This window comes from Hyperolius riggenbachi, chromosome 12 (assembly GCF_040937935.1).
Source record: "Hyperolius riggenbachi isolate aHypRig1 chromosome 12, aHypRig1.pri, whole genome shotgun sequence".
Classification (NCBI taxonomy): Eukaryota; Metazoa; Chordata; class Amphibia; order Anura; family Hyperoliidae; genus Hyperolius; species Hyperolius riggenbachi.
Window position 1 is genome coordinate 80,178,484 of NC_090657.1, and position 13,270 is coordinate 80,191,753.

General features: G+C 48.6%; 10 non-coding genes across 10 annotated transcripts; all 10 read left to right on the forward strand.

Annotated features, from left to right (window-relative positions):
* Positions 1 to 668: 668 nt before the first annotated feature.
* TRNAL-UAG (transfer RNA leucine (anticodon UAG)) lies at positions 669 to 750 on the forward strand. The gene has a single exon. It is a non-coding gene; the product is annotated as a tRNA-Leu (tRNA).
* Positions 751 to 1,785: 1,035 nt separating this feature from the next.
* TRNAL-UAG (transfer RNA leucine (anticodon UAG)) lies at positions 1,786 to 1,867 on the forward strand. The gene has a single exon. It is a non-coding gene; the product is annotated as a tRNA-Leu (tRNA).
* A 2,959-nt stretch (positions 1,868 to 4,826) lies between these two features.
* TRNAL-UAG (transfer RNA leucine (anticodon UAG)) lies at positions 4,827 to 4,908 on the forward strand. Its single transcript has one exon. It is a non-coding gene; the product is annotated as a tRNA-Leu (tRNA).
* A 1,047-nt stretch (positions 4,909 to 5,955) lies between these two features.
* Positions 5,956 to 6,037, forward strand: TRNAL-AAG (transfer RNA leucine (anticodon AAG)). The gene has a single exon. It is a non-coding gene; the product is annotated as a tRNA-Leu (tRNA).
* A 423-nt stretch (positions 6,038 to 6,460) lies between these two features.
* On the forward strand, positions 6,461 to 6,542 carry TRNAL-AAG (transfer RNA leucine (anticodon AAG)). Its single transcript has one exon. It is a non-coding gene; the product is annotated as a tRNA-Leu (tRNA).
* A 423-nt stretch (positions 6,543 to 6,965) lies between these two features.
* On the forward strand, positions 6,966 to 7,047 carry TRNAL-UAG (transfer RNA leucine (anticodon UAG)). The gene has a single exon. It is a non-coding gene; the product is annotated as a tRNA-Leu (tRNA).
* Positions 7,048 to 8,082: 1,035 nt separating this feature from the next.
* On the forward strand, positions 8,083 to 8,164 carry TRNAL-UAG (transfer RNA leucine (anticodon UAG)). Its single transcript has one exon. It is a non-coding gene; the product is annotated as a tRNA-Leu (tRNA).
* Positions 8,165 to 11,159: 2,995 nt separating this feature from the next.
* Positions 11,160 to 11,241, forward strand: TRNAL-UAG (transfer RNA leucine (anticodon UAG)). The gene has a single exon. It is a non-coding gene; the product is annotated as a tRNA-Leu (tRNA).
* Positions 11,242 to 12,288: 1,047 nt separating this feature from the next.
* TRNAL-AAG (transfer RNA leucine (anticodon AAG)) lies at positions 12,289 to 12,370 on the forward strand. The gene has a single exon. It is a non-coding gene; the product is annotated as a tRNA-Leu (tRNA).
* Positions 12,371 to 12,793: 423 nt separating this feature from the next.
* On the forward strand, positions 12,794 to 12,875 carry TRNAL-UAG (transfer RNA leucine (anticodon UAG)). Its single transcript has one exon. It is a non-coding gene; the product is annotated as a tRNA-Leu (tRNA).
* Positions 12,876 to 13,270: the final 395 nt, after the last annotated feature.

Genomic DNA, 13,270 nt, shown 5'->3' on the forward strand with positions numbered 1-13,270 from the left:
GTTGCCCAAATTGCGTTTTCTGCTGAAAATGTTGCCCACATTGCATTTATTTTCAATGTCATGGCAACGGCCATGGCAAACACCCCCCACGCCCACTTTTCGGCGCAAACACGCCCCGTCCCATCCCCCTGCTCCACCCACCTGTTATGCCACGCCCACTTTTGGCGGGATAACCACACCCATTTTTTGCCGCGGCGCGCTTCGCAAGCCGCAGGATAGGGCCACTTCCTGCAGTCCGCTTGGGGCCACAGAAACCTTAGCTGCACCCCTGAGGATGTACTATGTAGGAAAGATAAGGCCTCAGCTCCTCTGGTTTTAACACTTGCTCAAATACTTGTCCAAGCTTATACATCAGGGCCACTTGAGGAGCTTATCTTGGTCAGAAATTAATGGATTAGTCTTCTCAAATGTAACATTTGAGAAGACTAATCCATTGATTCTGCTGTGGCATAGAGTGCTTTACCTGCACTTTCCTAGGTGCTGTCATCAGAGGCATAGAACCAAAGCCAGTACTGTCAAGTGTTTTCTCTTTCCGCGGTAATGAGAATAGGTGCATACATGCAGCATGTCCCCAATTGATTACTTGTTGATGGCACAATAATGAACCACTCAACATTCCACTCATACAAACCTCATTTTAAAAGCACACAAAAGATCGATATCGGCAAGGTAGTGTGGCCGAGCGGTCTAAGGCGCTGGATTTAGGCTCCAGTCTCTTTGGAGGCGTGGGTTCAAATCCCACCACTGCCAGTCTACAACTTCTATCTTGCCTTACAGGCCTCTTGTGGATCTCCTACGTCCCTTCATCAACAACAAGAAAGCTCAAATACTTCTCTTTTCCTCCATCAGCTTGCACAACAACATGAATGAGGCGTACCCAGCACCACACTTTCTTTCACCGCTACAAAGGAATACAGTTTAGAAAAAAAAAGTGCTTAAAATGGCTTAAGACCTTTACATGCACTTTTCCACTGGATTCTGACAATGTGCCACAGCTCATAACTCCTGGCTGTGGAGGACCTTTTGACAGCAACAGTGGCAACAGATAGGACTTTCTACAAAGTAAACAGGGCAAAGATCTCATTTAGATTACTGAGGTGAGATCTGCCCCTATTACCCAATAGTAGGCAAATGTTTCCTCTCAATTGTAGGTGAATGGCATTTTAGGTATACGTGCAATAGCATCTATTCCAGTGCTACGGGCTACATTGTACATTGTACGTAAGTGGACAATTGTGATTTTTTTAGACAGGTGACATTACTTTTGCATAAAAGCTGATACATTAACTACGTGGGCAGTTAGGGGTTTGAGAGGATGTCTTTTATTGTACGCCAGGCCAAAGCAGGTTTTCTCAACCAGGGTTCCCTGGAAGCCCAAGCTTCCTTCAGGACTTTTCAGGGGTTCCCTGGCATTTTCCCCACTTGCCCCAGTAAGGTCGGTTTCCTTGAGATGCAAAAATTATTTGAAGGCTTCCTCCAGGGTCTCATGATGGGAATACACCATGAGATTTTTTGGCAGATAGTTGGTTCGATAGATAATTTAATGCATATCCGATCTGATTTTCGATCGGAAAATCGATCGGACAGTAGGTGCTGCACTCAGTGGTATCAGAGCAATGGAACAAAAGTCAGTACTGTTATGCGTTCTTCCTTATGGAACTGAGAATGGCTGCCAACATGCAGCATATCCCCAGATGATAACCTGTTGACGGCACAGTAATTAACCGCTTAACCTTTGACTCTTGAAAAACGTGTCTTAAAGCACGCAAGAGTAGACATCCGCAGGGTAGTGTGGCCGAGCGGTCTAAGGCGCTGGATTTAGGCTCCAGTCTCCTTGGAGGCGTGGGTTCAAATCCCACCACTGCCAGCCTTTAACTTCTCGCTTGCTTGACAAGGATGTACAGGGGCGCCGCCAGGCACCAAGCAGACCAAGCGGCCGCTTGGGGCCTCATGTCTTTAGGGGCCTCGGAGGCTATGTGACGTCATTGTGACGTTTTTTTAATTTCCTCCGCTCTCCCCCTGCATTGCTCGGAACTCCCTGGCCGTGTCTCCCTCTGTGACGTCCCCAGTGACGTCACACGCAGCTGCCGCACCACCGCGCAGCGTGCATTTTCAGTGGAACGCAGAGCCAGGCCAGCCAGATCCATTCGTTGGTGATGGGTGAGGAGGAGGACTGTCCGACTGCGGTAACATTAACTCCGCCCCCCCATTGAAGCCTATTGGATGGGTTCAGCCAGGCCACGTGCTAGCTCAGTGCCTGCTAGCAACTTCCCCCGCCTGCCATACAGGGCGAGAGAATCCACAACTGCACGGATTAGCCAGGTCCCTGACGGAGCAGAGCCACAAAGCTTGGGGGAGATTTAAAATGTAAAGGACTGGTGCTGTACACCTCCGGTGCGGGGAACACGTGACCGCGTCGCAGAAGTTACACAGAAGCCTGGTCTGGGGAACCAGGTAAGATTGGTCTCTAGTCTCATTCCATGCAGCAGCCTCCACTGTTTGCCTCTCTTGTCCCCTGCATCTTCAATCAGCCCATGCTCTCTCATCCTGCTATAGTGCCCTATAACCAGCACTTTCCTCTCAGAACCCCCAATGTGCCCTCATGTACTCCTACCCACCACTTACAATGCTCTATTGCTCTGTCACCACTCAGTGTGCCCTCACTCTCTCTCATCCTCCCCCTGCATCCAGAAAGTGCCCACCCAAGTACCCTCAATGTGCCCTCACTCTCTCACCACCAAGCAACCTCGAATTTCCCTCACTTCCTCCCCAGCTTACCTCCCCCCCCCCCCCCCCCAGTCGTGCACACCTTCACTCTCCAGCCATGCGCTCCTTCCCTTACCAGCCTCAACACCCCACCCCCCCTCGGTCGTGCGCTCCTTCCCTCCCCAGCCCCCTCGGTCGTGCGCTCCTTCCCTTTCCCAGCCCCCTCGGTCGTGCGCTCCTTCCCTCCCCAGCCCCCTCGGTCGTGCGCTCCTTTCCTCCCCAGCCCCCTCGGTCGTGCGCTCCTTCCCTCCCCAGCCCCCTCGGTCGTGCGCTCCTTCCCTCCCCAGCCCCCTCGGTCGTGCGCTCCTTCCCTCCCCAGCCCCCTCGGTCGTGCGCTCCTTCCCTCCCCTGCCCCCTCGGTCGTGCGCTCCTTCCCTCCCCAGCCCCCTCGGTCGTGCGCTCCTTCCCTCCCCAGCTCCACATTGTGATGCGTGGAAACGCCCATTTTTGCTCACCGCAGGACTGTCAGGATGGGGAGGGCGCAAAAAACTGTCTGTCCCCGGGCGCTGAAAACCCTAGCTACGCCTCTGGGTCACACTGTTGTCCGCACTGGGCTTGCGCCCGGCAGAGCAGCGCTACGGGAAGATGGTGTCCGAAGCCCTGTACTGAAGACTATTTGTGTCTCCAGTATAGGGCTTCGGGCGCCATCTTCCCGTAGCCCTGCTATTCAGTTCAGCGCGGGAGATTGCAGTCTGGGGAAGCTGCGCGCCAGAGGCTGACCGGGAGAGAAGACTTCTGTCAGGTGAGTAAATTCTTTTTTTTTTTTTCTGAAATGTGGCCCACATTGCGTTTGTTTTCTGCTGAAATGTGGCCCACATTGCGTTTGTTTTCTGCTGAAATGTGGCCCAAATTGCGTTTGTTTTCTGCTGAAATGTGACCTAAATTGCGTTTTTCTGCTGAAGTGTTGCCCAAATTGCGTTTGTTTTCTGCTGAAATGTGACCTAAATTGCATTTGTTTTCTGCTAAAATGTGGCCTAAATTGCGTTTTTCTGCTGAAGTGTTGCCCAAATTGCATTTGTTTTCTGCTGAAATGTGGCCTAAATTGCGTTTGTTTTCTGCTGAAATGTGGCCCAAATTGCGTTTGTTTTCAGCTGAAATGTGGCCTAAATTGCGTTTGTTTTCTGCTGAAATGTGGCCCAAATTGCGTTTGTTTTCTGCTGAAATGTGGCCCAAATTGCATTTGTTTTCTGCTAAAATGTGGCCTAAATTGCGTTTGTTTTCTGCTGAAGTGTTGCCCAAATTGCATTTGTTTTCTGCTGAAATGTGGCCTAAATTGCGTTTGTTTTCTGCTGAAATGTGGCTCAAATTGCATTTGTTTTCTGCTGAAATGTGGCCCAAATTGCATTTGTTTTCTGCTGAAATGTGGCTTAAATTGCATTTTTCTGCTGACATGTTGCCCAAATTGCGTTTTCTGCTGAAAATGTTGCCCACATTGCATTTATTTTCAATGTCATGGCAACGGCCATGGCAAACACCCCCCACGCCCACTTTTCGGCGCAAACACGCCCCGTCCCATCCCCCTGCTCCACCCACCTGTTATGCCACGCCCACTTTTGGCGGGATAACCACACCCATTTTTTGCCGCGGCGCGCTTCGCAAGCCGCAGGATAGGGCCACTTCCTGCAGTCCGCTTGGGGCCACAGAAACCTTAGCTGCACCCCTGAGGATGTACTATGTAGGAAAGATAAGGCCTCAGCTCCTCTGGTTTTAACACTTGCTCAAATACTTGTCCAAGCTTATACATCAGGGCCACTTGAGGAGCTTATCTTGGTCAGAAATTAATGGATTAGTCTTCTCAAATGTAACATTTGAGAAGACTAATCCATTGATTCTGCTGTGGCATAGAGTGCTTTACCTGCACTTTCCTAGGTGCTGTCATCAGAGGCATAGAACCAAAGCCAGTACTGTCAAGTGTTTTCTCTTTCCGCGGTAATGAGAATAGGTGCATACATGCAGCATGTCCCCAATTGATTACTTGTTGATGGCACAATAATGAACCACTCAACATTCCACTCATACAAACCTCATTTTAAAAGCACACAAAAGATCGATATCGGCAAGGTAGTGTGGCCGAGCGGTCTAAGGCGCTGGATTTAGGCTCCAGTCTCTTTGGAGGCGTGGGTTCAAATCCCACCACTGCCAGTCTACAACTTCTATCTTGCCTCACAGGCCTCTTGTGGATCTCCTACGTCCCTTCATCAACAACAAGAAAGCTCAAATACTTCTCTTTTCCTCCATCAGCTTGCACAACAACATGAATGAGGCGTACCCAGCACCACACTTTCTTTCACCGCTACAAAGGAATACAGTTTAGAATAAAAAAGTGCTTAAAATGGCTTAAGACCTTTACATGCACTTTTCCACTGGATTCTGACAATGTGCCACAGCTCATAACTCCTGGCTGTGGAGGACCTTTTGACAGCAACAGTGGCAACAGATAGGACTTTCTACAAAGTAAACAGGGCAAAGATCTCATTTAGATTACTGAGGTGAGATCTGCCCCTATTACCCAATAGTAGGCAAATGTTTCCTCTCAATTGTAGGTGAATGGCATTTTAGGTATACGTGCAATAGCATCTATTCCAGTGCTACGGGCTACATTGTACATTGTACGTAAGTGGACAATTGTGATTTTTTTAGACAGGTGACATTACTTTTGCATAAAAGCTGATACATTAACTACGTGGGCAGTTAGGGGTTTGAGAGGATGTCTTTTATTGTACGCCAGGCCAAAGCAGGTTTTCTCAACCAGGGTTCCCTGGAAGCCCAAGCTTCCTTCAGGACTTTTCAGGGGTTCCCTGGCATTTTCCCCACTTGCCCCAGTAAGGTCGGTTTCCTTGAGATGCAAAAATTATTTGAAGGCTTCCTCCAGGGTCTCATGATGGGAATACACCATGAGATTTTTTGGCAGATAGTTGGTTCGATAGATAATTTAATGCATATCCGATCTGATTTTCGATCGGAAAATCGATCGGAAAAGCGATCGGACAGTAGGTGCTGCACTCAGTGGTATCAGAGCAATGGAACAAAAGTCAGTACTGTTATGCGTTCTTCCTTATGGAACTGAGAATGGCTGCCAACATGCAGCATATCCCCAGATGATAACCTGTTGACGGCACAGTAATTAACCGCTTAACCTTTGACTCTTGAAAAACGTGTCTTAAAGCACGCAAGAGTAGACATCCGCAGGGTAGTGTGGCCGAGCGGTCTAAGGCGCTGGATTAAGGCTCCAGTCTCCTCGGAGGCGTGGGTTCAAATCCCACCACTGCCAGCCTTTAACTTCTCGCTTGCTTGACAAGGATGTACTTTGTAGGAAAGATAAGGCCTCAGCTCCTCTGGTTTTAACACTTGCTCAAATACTTGTCCAAGCTTATACATCAGGGCCACTTGAGGAGCTTATCTTGGTCAGAAATTAATGGATTAGTCTTCTCAAATGTAACATTTGAGAAGACTAATCCATTGATTCTGCTGTGGCATAGAGTGCTTTACCTGCACTTTCCTAGGTGCTGTCATCAGAGGCATAGAACCAAAGCCAGTACTGTCAAGTGTTTTCTCTTTCCGCGGTAATGAGAATAGGTGCATACATGCAGCATGTCCCCAGTTGATTACTTGTTGATGGCACAATAATGAACCACTCAACATTCCACTCATACAAACCTCATTTTAAAAGCACACAAAAGATCGATATCGGCAAGGTAGTGTGGCCGAGCGGTCTAAGGCGCTGGATTAAGGCTCCAGTCTCCTCGGAGGCGTGGGTTCAAATCCCACCACTGCCAGCCTTTAACTTCTCGCTTGCTTGACAAGGATGTACTATGTAGGAAAGATAAGGCCTCAGCTCCTCTGGTTTTAACACTTGCTCAAATACTTGTCCAAGCTTATACATCAGGGCCACTTGAGGAGCTTATCTTGGTCTGAAATTAATGGATTAGTCTTCTCAAATGTAACATTTGAGAAGACTAATCCATTGATTCTGCTGTGGCATAGAGTGCTTTACCTGCACTTTCCTAGGTGCTGTCATCAGAGGCATAGAACCAAAGCCAGTACTGTCAAGTGTTTTCTCTTTCCGCGGTAATGAGAATAGGTGCATACATGCAGCATGTCCCCAGTTGATTACTTGTTGATGGCACAATAATGAACCACTCAACATTCCACTCATACAAACCTCATTTTAAAAGCACACAAAAGATCAATATCGGCAAGGTAGTGTGGCCGAGCGGTCTAAGGCGCTGGATTTAGGCTCCAGTCTCTTTGGAGGCGTGGGTTCAAATCCCACCACTGCCAGTCTACAACTTCTATCTTGCCTCACAGGCCTCTTGTGGATCTCCTACGTCCCTTCATCAACAACAAGAAAGCTCAAATACTTCTCTTTTCCTCCATCAGCTTGCACAACAACATGAATGAGGCGTACCCAGCACCACACTTTCTTTCACCGCTACAAAGGAATACAGTTTAGAAAAAAAAAGTGCTTAAAATGGCTTAAGACCTTTACATGCACTTTTCCACTGGATTCTGACAATGTGCCACAGCTCATAACTCCTGGCTGTGGAGGACCTTTTGACAGCAACAGTGGCAACAGATAGGACTTTCTACAAAGTAAACAGGGCAAAGATCTCATTTAGATTACTGAGGTGAGATCTGCCCCTATTACCCAATAGTAGGCAAATGTTTCCTCTCAATTGTAGGTGAATGGCATTTTAGGTATACGTGCAATAGCATCTATTCCAGTGCTACGGGCTACATTGTACATTGTACGTAAGTGGACAATTGTGATTTTTTTAGACAGGTGACATTACTTTTGCATAAAAGCTGATACATTAACTACGTGGGCAGTTAGGGGTTTGAGAGGATGTCTTTTATTGTACGCCAGGCCAAAGCAGGTTTTCTCAACCAGGGTTCCCTGGAAGCCCAAGCTTCCTTCAGGACTTTTCAGGGGTTCCCTGGCATTTTCCCCACTTGCCCCAGTAAGGTCGGTTTCCTTGAGATGCAAAAATTATTTGAAGGCTTCCTCCAGGGTCTCATGATGGGAATACACCATGAGATTTTTTGGCAGATAGTTGGTTCGATAGATAATTTAATGCATATCCGATCTGATTTTCGATCGGAAAATCGATCGGACAGTAGGTGCTGCACTCAGTGGTATCAGAGCAATGGAACAAAAGTCAGTACTGTTATGCGTTCTTCCTTATGGAACTGAGAATGGCTGCCAACATGCAGCATATCCCCAGATGATAACCTGTTGACGGCACAGTAATTAACCGCTTAACCTTTGACTCTTGAAAAACGTGTCTTAAAGCACGCAAGAGTAGACATCCGCAGGGTAGTGTGGCCGAGCGGTCTAAGGCGCTGGATTTAGGCTCCAGTCTCCTTGGAGGCGTGGGTTCAAATCCCACCACTGCCAGCCTTTAACTTCTCGCTTGCTTGACAAGGATGTACAGGGGCGCCGCCAGGCACCAAGCAGACCAAGCGGCCGCTTGGGGCCTCATGTCTTTAGGGGCCTCGGAGGCTATGTGACGTCATTGTGACGTTTTTTTAATTTCCTCCGCTCTCCCCCTGCATTGCTCGGAACTCCCTGGCCGTGTCTCCCTCTGTGACGTCCCCAGTGACGTCACACGCAGCTGCCGCACCACCGCGCAGCGTGCATTTTCAGTGGAACGCAGAGCCAGGCCAGCCAGATCCATTCGTTGGTGATGGGTGAGGAGGAGGACTGTCCGACTGCGGTAACATTAACTCCGCCCCCCCATTGAAGCCTATTGGATGGGTTCAGCCAGGCCACGTGCTAGCTCAGTGCCTGCTAGCAACTTCCCCCGCCTGCCATACAGGGCGAGAGAATCCACAACTGCACGGATTAGCCAGGTCCCTGACGGAGCAGAGCCACAAAGCTTGGGGGAGATTTAAAATGTAAAGGACTGGTGCTGTACACCTCCGGTGCGGGGAACACGTGACCGCGTCGCAGAAGTTACACAGAAGCCTGGTCTGGGGAACCAGGTAAGATTGGTCTCTAGTCTCATTCCATGCAGCAGCCTCCACTGTTTGCCTCTCTTGTCCCCTGCATCTTCAATCAGCCCATGCTCTCTCATCCTGCTATAGTGCCCTATAACCAGCACTTTCCTCTCAGAACCCCCAATGTGCCCTCATGTACTCCTACCCACCACTTACAATGCTCTATTGCTCTGTCACCACTCAGTGTGCCCTCACTCTCTCTCATCCTCCCCCTGCATCCAGAAAGTGCCCACCCAAGTACCCTCAATGTGCCCTCACTCTCTCACCTCCAAGCAACCTCGAATTTCCCTCACTTCCTCCCCAGCTTACCTCCCCCCCCCCCCCCCCCCCCAGTCGTGCACACCTTCACTCTCCAGCCATGCGCTCCTTCCCTTACCAGCCTCAACACCCCACCCCCCCTCGGTCGTGCGCTCCTTCCCTCCCCAGCCCCCTCGGTCGTGCGCTCCTTCCCTTTCCCAGCCCCCTCGGTCGTGCGCTCCTTCCCTCCCCAGCCCCCTCGGTCGTGCGCTCCTTTCCTCCCCAGCCCCCTCGGTCGTGCGCTCCTTCCCTCCCCAGCCCCCTCGGTCGTGCGCTCCTTCCCTCCCCAGCCCCCTCGGTCGTGCGCTCCTTCCCTCCCCAGCCCCCTCGGTCGTGCGCTCCTTCCCTCCCCTGCCCCCTCGGTCGTGCGCTCCTTCCCTCCCCAGCCCCCTCGGTCGTGCGCTCCTTCCCTCCCCAGCTCCACATTGTGATGCGTGGAAACGCCCATTTTTGCTCACCGCAGGACTGTCAGGATGGGGAGGGCGCAAAAAACTGTCTGTCCCCGGGCGCTGAAAACCCTAGCTACGCCTCTGGGTCACACTGTTGTCCGCACTGGGCTTGCGCCCGGCAGAGCAGCGCTACGGGAAGATGGTGTCCGAAGCCCTGTACTGAAGACTATTTGTGTCTCCAGTATAGGGCTTCGGGCGCCATCTTCCCGTAGCCCTGCTATTCAGTTCAGCGCGGGAGATTGCAGTCTGGGGAAGCTGCGCGCCAGAGGCTGACCGGGAGAGAAGACTTCTGTCAGGTGAGTAAATTCTTTTTTTTTTTTTCTGAAATGTGGCCCACATTGCGTTTGTTTTCTGCTGAAATGTGGCCCACATTGCGTTTGTTTTCTGCTGAAATGTGGCCCAAATTGCGTTTGTTTTCTGCTGAAATGTGACCTAAATTGCGTTTTTCTGCTGAAGTGTTGCCCAAATTGCGTTTGTTTTCTGCTGAAATGTGACCTAAATTGCATTTGTTTTCTGCTAAAATGTGGCCTAAATTGCGTTTTTCTGCTGAAGTGTTGCCCAAATTGCATTTGTTTTCTGCTGAAATGTGGCCCAAATTGCGTTTGTTTTCAGCTGAAATGTGGCCTAAATTGCGTTTGTTTTCTGCTGAAATGTGGCCCAAATTGCGTTTGTTTTCTGCTGAAATGTGGCCCAAATTGCATTTGTTTTCTGCTAAAATGTGGCCTAAATTGCGTTTGTTTTCTGCTGAAGTGTTGCCCAAATTGCATTTGTTTTCTGCTGAAATGTGGCCTAAATTGTATTTGTTTTCTGCTGAAATGTGGCCCAAATTGCGTTTGTTTTCTGCTGAAATGTGGCCTAAATTGCGTTTGTTTTCTGCTGAAATGTGGCTCAAATTGCATTTGTTTTCTGCTGAAATGTGGCCCAAATTGCATTTGTTTTCTGCTGAAATGTGGCTTAAATTGCATTTTTCTGCTGACATGTTGCCCAAATTGCGTTTTCTGCTGAAAATGTTGCCCACATTGCATTTATTTTCAATGTCATGGCAACGGCCATGGCAAACACCCCCCACGCCCACTTTTCGGCGCAAACACGCCCCGTCCCATCCCCCTGCTCCACCCACCTGTTATGCCACGCCCACTTTTGGCGGGATAACCACACCCATTTTTTGCCGCGGCGCGCTTCGCAAGCCGCAGGATAGGGCCACTTCCTGCAGTCCGCTTGGGGCCACAGAAACCTTAGCTGCACCCCTGAGGATGTACTATGTAGGAAAGATAAGGCCTCAGCTCCTCTGGTTTTAACACTTGCTCAAATACTTGTCCAAGCTTATACATCAGGGCCACTTGAGGAGCTTATCTTGGTCAGAAATTAATGGATTAGTCTTCTCAAATGTAACATTTGAGAAGACTAATCCATTGATTCTGCTGTGGCATAGAGTGCTTTACCTGCACTTTCCTAGGTGCTGTCATCAGAGGCATAGAACCAAAGCCAGTACTGTCAAGTGTTTTCTCTTTCCGCGGTAATGAGAATAGGTGCATACATGCAGCATGTCCCCAATTGATTACTTGTTGATGGCACAATAATGAACCACTCAACATTCCACTCATACAAACCTCATTTTAAAAGCACACAAAAGATCGATATCGGCAAGGTAGTGTGGCCGAGCGGTCTAAGGCGCTGGATTTAGGCTCCAGTCTCTTTGGAGGCGTGGGTTCAAATCCCACCACTGCCAGTCTACAACTTCTATCTTGCCTTACAGGCCTCTTGTGGATCTCCTACGTCCCTTCATCAACAACAAGAAAGCTCAAATACTTCTCTTTTCCTCCATCAGCTTGCACAACAACATGAATGAGGCGTACCCAGCACCACACTTTCTTTCACCGCTACAAAGGAATACAGTTTAGAAAAAAAAAGTGCTTAAAATGGCTTAAGACCTTTACATGCACTTTTCCACTGGATTCTGACAATGTGCCACAGCTCATAACTCCTGGCTGTGGAGGACCTTTTGACAGCAACAGTGGCAACAGATAGGACTTTCTACAAAGTAAACAGGGCAAAGATCTCATTTAGATTACTGAGGTGAGATCTGCCCCTATTACCCAATAGTAGGCAAATGTTTCCTCTCAATTGTAGGTGAATGGCATTTTAGGTATACGTGCAATAGCATCTATTCCAGTGCTACGGGCTACATTGTACATTGTACGTAAGTGGACAATTGTGATTTTTTTAGACAGGTGACATTACTTTTGCATAAAAGCTGATACATTAACTACGTGGGCAGTTAGGGGTTTGAGAGGATGTCTTTTATTGTACGCCAGGCCAAAGCAGGTTTTCTCAACCAGGGTTCCCTGGAAGCCCAAGCTTCCTTCAGGACTTTTCAGGGGTTCCCTGGCATTTTCCCCACTTGCCCCAGTAAGGTCGGTTTCCTTGAGATGCAAAAATTATTTGAAGGCTTCCTCCAGGGTCTCATGATGGGAATACACCATGAGATTTTTTGGCAGATAGTTGGTTCGATAGATAATTTAATGCATATCCGATCTGATTTTCGATCGGAAAATCGATCGGAAAAGCGATCGGACAGTAGGTGCTGCACTCAGTGGTATCAGAGCAATGGAACAAAAGTCAGTACTGTTATGCGTTCTTCCTTATGGAACTGAGAATGGCTGCCAACATGCAGCATATCCCCAGATGATAACCTGTTGACGGCACAGTAATTAACCGCTTAACCTTTGACTCTTGAAAAACGTGTCTTAAAGCACGCAAGAGTAGACATCCGCAGGGTAGTGTGGCCGAGCGGTCTAAGGCGCTGGATTAAGGCTCCAGTCTCCTCGGAGGCGTGGGTTCAAATCCCACCACTGCTAGCCTTTAACTTCTCGCTTGCTTGACAAGGATGTACTATGTAGGAAAGATAAGGCCTCAGCTCCTCTGGTTTTAACACTTGCTCAAATACTTGTCCAAGCTTATACATCAGGGCCACTTGAGGAGCTTATCTTGGTCAGAAATTAATGGATTAGTCTTCTCAAATGTAACATTTGAGAAGACTAATCCATTGATTCTGCTGTGGCATAGAGTGCTTTACCTGCACTTTCCTAGGTGCTGTCATCAGAGGCATAGAACCAAAGCCAGTACTGTCAAGTGTTTTCTCTTTCCGCGGTAATGAGAATAGGTGCATACATGCAGCATGTCCCCAGTTGATTACTTGTTGATGGCACAATAATGAACCACTCAACATTCCACTCATACAAACCTCATTTTAAAAGCACACAAAAGATCGATATCGGCAAGGTAGTGTGGCCGAGCGGTCTAAGGCGCTGGATTTAGGCTCCAGTCTCTTTGGAGGCGTGGGTTCAAATCCCACCACTGCCAGTCTACAACTTCTATCTTGCCTCACAGGCCTCTTGTGGATCTCCTACGTCCCTTCATCAACAACAAGAAAGCTCAAATACTTCTCTTTTCCTCCATCAGCTTGCACAACAACATGAATGAGGCGTACCCAGCACCACACTTTCTTTCACCGCTACAAAGGAATACAGTTTAGAAAAAAAAAGTGCTTAAAATGGCTTAAGACCTTTACATGCACTTTTCCACTGGATTCTGACAATGTGCCACAGCTCATAACTCCTGGCTGTGGAGGACCTTTTGACAGCAACAGTGGCAACAGATAGGACTTTCTACAAAGTAAACAGGGCAAAGATCTCATTTAGATTACTGAGGTGAGATCTGCCCCTATTACCCAATAGTAGGCAAATGTTTCCTCTCAA